General features: G+C 42.8%; 2 pseudogenes; both read left to right on the top strand.

Annotated features, from left to right (window-relative positions):
• The first annotated feature begins 3,577 nt into the window (after positions 1 to 3,577).
• Positions 3,578 to 4,608, top strand: LOC105734449 (small ribosomal subunit protein eS12-like; annotated as a pseudogene).
• Positions 4,609 to 5,168: 560 nt separating this feature from the next.
• Positions 5,169 to 6,525, top strand: LOC105734335 (non-POU domain-containing octamer-binding protein-like; annotated as a pseudogene).
• Positions 6,526 to 7,711: the final 1,186 nt, after the last annotated feature.

Raw genomic sequence — 7,711 nt, 5'->3', positions numbered from 1 at the left:
GGAGTTGAATATTACCTTGCCTTGCTAGGTTGGGAAAGTTTTCCTGAATGATATCCTGAAGAGTATTTTCCAACTTGGATTCATTCTCTTCATCATATTCAGGTACACCTATCAAACGTAGATTAGGTCTTTTCACATAGTCCCATATTTCCTGGAGACTTTGCTCATTCCTTTTTATCCTTTTTTCTCCAATCTTGTCTTCTCGTTTCATTTCACTGAGCTGGTCCTCGACTTCTGATATCCTTTCTTCTGCTTGATCAATTCGACTGTTTAAGCTTGTGCATGCTTCGCGAAGTTCTTGTGTTGTGCTTTTCAGCTCCATCAATTCACTTATATTCCTCTCTAAATTGTCCATTCTCGTTAGCATTTCGTCAAACCTTTTTTTAAGGTTCTTAGTTTCTTTGCATTGGGTTAGAACAAGTTCTTTTAATTCACAGAAGTTTCTCATCACCCACATTTTGAAACCTGCTTCTGTTATTGGAACACACTCGTTCTCCATTAAGCCTTGTTCCGTTACTGATGAGGAATTGCGATCCCCTGTAGAGGGAGAGGCATTCTGATTTTGAGTATTCTCTGCCTTTTTAGGCTGCTTTCTTCCCTTGATTATATTTTTATCCATCTGTCGTCTTTGTAATTACCGACTTTCTAACTAGGTCTCTGAGTGGACGTCCAACTTTTTGATTCCCAGCGCCGAAATCTGAGCAATCCACTGCGCTGGCCAAGACAGCGGTGTTAAGGTTGATGGTGCCTTTCTGCCCAGGAATCTCTGGACTCTGCACCAAGAACTGCCGCTTTAAGGTGCCAGCAAAACCGCCGCGCCGGCCACAAGAGTCGCTCTGGCGACCCGTGGAGCTCCTCCGCTGGGAATCTCCTGGTCCGTGAGCTACAAATATTCGTCTGAAAGTGTGGTGTCCTCTCGTTCTCTGTGCTTTCACTGGGAGCTATGTGCCCGAGCTGCTAGTGATCAGCCATCTTGGATCTCTCCCCGCCAGATTTTCTAATTCCATCATTCCTTTTACATTTTTTGGTTGGCATTCCCCTAAAAGGTAGAGCTTTCCCTTCTCTCCAATTTATTCATTGATTTATATCATGTGGACTTGTGGCTTATTTTATTTTATTTTTAAAGAAAAAGGAAGAAAGAGAGAAAGAAAAAAATAGAATGAAGAAGAGGAAGAAAAAGGAAGAGAAAGAGGGAGAGAGAACGGGAATATTGCTTTATTGCCCAGGCTAGAATGCAGTCTAAAAATGGGAATTGAAAACCTCTTTTATGCCAATAATTGTGCTTAACAATGGAGACAGGAAGGAATAAGGGAAGAAAATAACAAACAAGCAACCAACCAGTATTTCATTTAAACCTATGAAATGCTATGCAATTATTGAGGAGTGATTTACTTGCAATTATGTAGTCACTTTTGGAATAGGTGTGATATGGTACTGATAAGAATGTATGTTTTATGTATTTGAAGTGGAGAGTTCTATAAATGTTTATTGAGTTTACTTGTTCCGGGTCTGAATTCAAGTCCTGGATATCCTTGTTAATTTTCTATCTCGTTGATCAGTCTAATATTGACAATGTGATGTTACAGTCTCCCACTATTATTGTGTGGGAGGCTAAGTCTCTTTATAAGTCATTAAGAACTTGTCTTATGTATCTGGGTGCTCCTGTATTGGGTGCGTGTATATATAGGATCATTAGCTCTTCTTGTTGCATTGATCGTTTTACCATTATGTAATGTCCTTCTTTGCCTCTTTTGATCTTTGTTGCTTTAAGGTCTATTTTATCAGAGGTGAGAATTGCAACTCCTGCTTTTTATTTATTTATTTATGTTTGCTCTCTGTTTGGTTGGTAAATCTTCCTCTGTCCCTTTGAGTCTTTGTGTATCATTGCATGTGAGATGGGTCTGGATACAGCGTACCGATGGGTTTTGGCTTTTTATCCAGTTAATAATATATATGAGTTTAATACTGCCATTTGATGCTAGCTGGATATATTTTTGGAAAGGCTGATACTGGTTGTTCATTTATATGTGTAGTGCTTCTTTCAGAAGCTTCTGCAAAGCAGGCCTGGTGATGGTAAAATCTCTAAGTACTTGCTTGTTTGCAAAAGATTTTATTTTTCCTTCGCTTTTGAAGCTCAGTTTGGCTGGATATGAAATTCTGGGTTGAAAGTTCTTTTCTTTAAGGATGTTGAATATTGGCCCCCACGAGAGATCTGCTGTAAGTCTGATAGGCTTCCCTTTGTGGGTAACCTGACCTTTCTCTCTAGCTGCTCTTAGTATTTTCTCCTTCATTTCAACCCTAGTGAATCTGACGATTATGTGCCTTGGGGTTGGTCTTCTTGAGGAATACCTTTGTGGTGTTCTCTGTATTACCTGGAGTTGAATATTGTCCTGTCTTACTAGGTTGGGAAAGTTTTCCTGAATAATCTCCTGAAGAGTATTTTCCAACTTGGATTCATTCTCTTCGTCACATTCAGGTACACCTATCAAACGTAGATTAGGTCTTTTCACATAGTCCCGTATTTCTTGGAGACTTTGCTCATTCTTTTTTATCCTTTTTTCTCTAATCTTGACTTCTCATTTTATTTCATTAAGTTGGTCTTTGAACTCTGATATCCTTTTTTCTGCTTGATCAATTCGACTGTTAAAACTTGTGCATTCTTCGCGAAGTTCTCGTGTTGTTTTTCAGCTCCATTAATTCACGTATATTCCTCTCCAAATTGTCTGTTCTCGTTAGCATTTCATCAAACCTTTTTTCAAAGTTCTTAGTTTCTTTGCATTGGGTTAGAACAAGTTCTTTTAATTCACAGAAGTTTCTTATCATTCACCTTCTGAAGTCTACTTCTGTTAATGGAACGCACTCGTTCTCCATCAGGGCTTGTTCCGTTGCTGATGAGGAACTGTGATCACCTGTAGAGGGAGAGGCATTCTGATTTTGGGTATTCTCAGCCTTTTTACGCTGGTTTCTTCCCATCATTGTAAATTTATCCACCTGTCGTCTTTGTGATTTCCGACTTTCAAATTAGGTTTCTGAGTGGACGTCCAACTTGTTGATTCCCAGCGCCGAAATCTGAGCAATCCACTGTGCCGGCCAAAACAGCGGTGTTAAGATTGATGGTACTTTTCTGCCGGGGAATCGGCCAAAAGGGAACCCAGTCCCGCTCACTCTGCACCAAGAACTGCCACGCTGAGGCGCCAGCAAAACCGCCGTGCCAGCCACAAGAGTCGCGCTAGCGACCCGTGGGGCTCCTCCTCTGGGAATCTCCTGGTCCGTGAGCAACAAAAATTCGTCTGAAAGTGTGGCGTCCTCTCATTCACTGCACTTTCACTAGGAGCTACTATCCCGAGCTGCTAGTGGTCAGCCATCTTGGATCTCTCTCCCCAGCTTATTTTATTTGATGAGTTGTAATTTGTTGATTTGGCCAGTATGAGCCCCTTCAAGCTAGCTCCTCTGTTCTTTTGACATGTCCCCATCATTCTTTGAGCATGTTCTTACTTTCTAAACAAAAGGACATTCCCTGCTCATCTTTGTGTTTCCTCCACACTAACCCTGGAATGGGTTTTTTCTCTAGGATCTCATCCCTTTTTTTTTTTTTTTTTTGAGACGGAGTTTTGCTCATTACCCAGGCTGGAGTGCAATGGCGCGATCTCGGCTCACCGCAACCTCCGCCTCCTGGGTTCAGGCAATTCTCCTGCCTCAGCCTCCTGAGTAGCTGGGATTACAGGCATGCGCCACCATGCCCAGCTAATTTTTTGTATTAGTAGAGACGGAGTTTCACCATGTTGACCAGGATGGTCTTGATCTCCTGACCTTGTGATCCACCCGCCTCGGCCTCCCAAAGGGATCTCATCTCTTTTAGCAGAAAATGGTATTTAGAAACCAAGATCTGGGCAGCAGGTGTGCCGATAGTTTTGTGCCATTGTTGCTTCCAAGGCCTCTCATGGAACAGAGCTAGGGAATAAACACAAATGCATGCACACACACACACACACAAACCTATACATCTCTGTATCTACAGATACTGAAAGCTATAAGAATTTATACTAGTACTTCCAATTCCAACCTTATTCTAGTTTTCACCCTTCCTAAATTTGTAATTCTTTTCTCTGACTATAAGAAATCTGGCTCCTGCTCTTTCCCTGCCACCACTGAGTTGTGCAGAGGTGGAGTCTCAGGTGTATTCAAGATTCAGCTTGACCCATAACCCACAGCCATGACCGAGGAAGGCATTGCTGCTGGAGGTGTAATAGACGTTAATACTGCTTTACAGGAGGTGCTGAAGACCACCCTCATCCACAATGGCCTAGCATGTGGAATTTGCAAAGCTGCCAAAGCCTTAGACAAGTGCCAAGCCCATCTTTGTGTGCTGTGTGTGCTTGCATCCAACTGTGATGAGCCTATGTATTTCAAATTGGTTGAGCCCCTTTGTGCTGAACACCAAATCAACCTAATTAAGGTTGATGACAAGAAACTAGGGAATGGACAGGCCTCTGTAAAACTGACAGAGAGGGGGAAACTATAAAGTGGCTGGTTGCAGTTGTGTAGTAGTTAGGGACTATGGCAAGGGGTGTCATCAAAGAGTACTTCAAATACAAGAAATGAACAAATAAATCTTGGGCACACACACACACAAGAAAGAAAGAAAAAAGAAATCTGGCTCCTATTAGCCTCAGTTCTCCTCAAAAATAACCAATCAATCACTGCCTCATTATTCACAGTTCCCTCACTGCTGCCCTCAGATGTTCTCCTCAGCTCCACATGGCAGTCCCACACTAGGCCATTACCATTGCCCCCTGTGGTAACATCTTCCTACATTTTGCACAGAACAAGCAAATGGCTTTTGTCCCGAATTACTCAGGAAGGGAGGGAGACAGGTGGGAAAGAAGTCAGGAAGGCAGAAAACAATCTTTCGATACCACAGAAATACAAAGGATCATAAGAGACTATTAGGAAGAATTATTATGCCAACAAATTGGATTACCTAGAAGTGGATAAATTTCCAGACGCATACAATATGCCAAAAACAAATCATCAAGAAATGGAAAATCTAAACAGACTAATAATAAATAAGGGTTACCATTACTCTGAGGAGAGGCCAGTAGGTAGAGAAGTCAAGGTTAGAGAGGACTGGGAGGTGCTCTGCTGGTTTTGAAACTGAGGGTGCAAAAATGCACAGCGGTAAAACTTTTAACTTGGAGCAAAATCAGACTCCTGGGAAACATTATCAGCATCACCACCACCAACAGCAACAGCCATCACCGCTGCCAAAACCTGCATGGGAAGCAGGCCAGCAGCCAAAATGAAGCCCTGACTATTGACCTGAAGCATTTCAGGAAACTGGAAAGAAGCCTGTCACCAAATGAAGCCATTTCTTTGTGGGTAGTATTCCTTCTGACATCACTGAGGAGGAAACGATGTGAAAAATGTGGGAAGGCAATTTCACAGAAAGAGGATTTAAATAACTAAAAAGGAAAAGTGAAATAATTTAAAGAAGAAGAACAAAAAAGAAATATGGGAAGGCAGGTGAGGTCTTCATAAGGATAAAGGCTTTGGCATTATGTGCTTGGAAGCACAAACCCTAGTGGAGATTGCCAAAGTGGGTCTGGACAATATGCAGCTGTGCGCACTCTGCCTGCCATAGTGCATCCCTTATAGTCCAAAACCTTCTAACAAACTTTTGGAAGAAGACTTTTCTTTGGCCAGGTGGAGAGGGCTATAGTCATTGTGGATGATCAAGAAAGGCCCTCAGGGAAAGGCCTTTCTCAGGGCAGCCAGTTGCTCAGAAAGCTCGGGACAGATGCTTCTTCCTGCTAACTACCTTTCCTCATCCTGTTACTGTGTAGCCCATAGGCTAATTAGGTGACCAAGAAGGACTTCCAGAGAAGCTGGTTGTAAAGAACTAGCAATTTCACAAGGAGTGAGAACAGCCACCCCAGTATGCACAGAATGGCTTTCGAATATGAGTATGCCATGCACTGGAAGGTACCCATTGAGATGGAGAAGCAGCAGCAGGATGAAGTGGACCGCAATATCAAGAAGGCTCATGAGAAGCTGGAGATGGAGATGGAGATTGCTCGCCTTTGTCAACGCCAGGTCATGCTAATGAGGCAGGATTTGATGAAGTGCCAAGAAGAGCTGTGGAGGACGGAAGAGCTGTACAACCAAGAGCTGCAAAAATGATGGCAACTGGAGCCCACGTGAGATGAGTGCAGGTACTGGGAGGAAGTGATGCACTGGCAAGGGCAGGAAAGACTCAACGGAACCTCTGATATGAGAGAGCAGGAGATACAGATGGGCCAGATGGGCATAACAGGCACCATGCCCCCTGCTCCTGTGCCAGCTGGGATCCCTGCTCCTCCAGAACCTAAACCTATGCTAGATGGTACCTTAGAATTGACCCCACCAACAACAGAATGCTTTGGCCAAGCTGCTGCAATGAAAGGAATTGGGGCAATTGGTGGAATTCCTCCTGTGTTGAACTGTGCAACTCATGGAGCTGAATTTGCTCCAAACGCATGTCGCTGATACTAATAAAGTTGCAGCGTCTAGTTCCTCAAAACCTTTAAAAGGACCCTTTTTGGACTAGCCAGAATTCCACCCTGGAAAAGTGTTAAGAGATTCTTCCCAATAGTTAGGTCTACCTTACCTGTACTACACTAGGGAATATGTTGGAGGAAGGGGATAAGGGAGGAGTGATATTTAACAAACCAGTTCGGTGTGGCATATTGTTTTAACTGATCAGTTCTGTGTGGTGCATTACTGAAGTCTCAAATGTGACTGTTGAAGGCCTGGGGGAACCATGGTGAAATGGTTGTTCTTTTTTTCTCCATACTGTTTCATTTGCTTTCTTATCCATATACTCCCCAACCCCAGAGACACTGCCACATACACCACAAAAAATAAACCTCCTTTCATGACCTTCGCCCCACTGCTCCATTCACTCCCAGGTGAGAATTCAGGCAAATGTCCACAAATAATGTATGTATAGTTCTGCTTTATCCCATATATTATCCCTTCATGTCCTAAGGAAGACATTTTCTCTTATAGACTTTCATTTTAGTATATTTAAAAAAAAAAACCTTGTGTTAACTTGCCTCAATCTTTCTCTTGGGTAAGGACTACCCAGGAATGGCCCTTTTGTGTCTATGATGGTGTACACAGCTTTTCTTGATAGACCTAGTACAGGAACAAGGTTGCTGTATGCTGAAGGTCGGATGGTAGCTCTTAGCCTTGCCTATCTTAGGTAGTAGTTATGCTGTGCACTTTTAATTGATGTACTATGTTTGATTTGTTGCTGATACCTTAAATTTGAAGTTTTTCTGAGAAATGGAGCAGCAATGCAGCATCAACTTGTTAAAATATATTTTAAGCCTTAAAGAAAAAACCAGATTGAATCAGTAATCCCAGCAATTTGGGAGGCCGAGGTGGGCGGATCACAAAGTCAAGAGATCAAGACCATCCTGGCCAACATGGTGAAACTCCGTCTCTACTAAAAATACAAAAATTAGCTGGGCATGCTGGTATGTGCCTGTAGTCCCAGCTACTCAGGAGGCTGAGGCAGGAGAATCTCTTGAACCCAGAAGGCAGAGTTTGCAGTGAGTCAAGATTGTGTCACGGCATCAGCCTGGCAACAGAGCGAGACTCTGTCTCAAAAAAAAAAAAAAGTCTCTCATCAAAGAAAAGACCAGAACCCTACAGCTTCACTGCTGAA

This window comes from Aotus nancymaae, unplaced genomic scaffold (genome assembly GCF_030222135.1).
Source record: "Aotus nancymaae isolate 86718 unplaced genomic scaffold, 86718_ANA_hifiasm-v0.15.2.pri h1tg000057l, whole genome shotgun sequence".
In the NCBI taxonomy this organism is placed as follows: Eukaryota; Metazoa; Chordata; class Mammalia; order Primates; family Aotidae; genus Aotus; species Aotus nancymaae.
The sequence above is the reverse complement of the archived record's forward strand: the minus strand, read 5'-3'. Positions and strand labels throughout refer to the sequence as shown.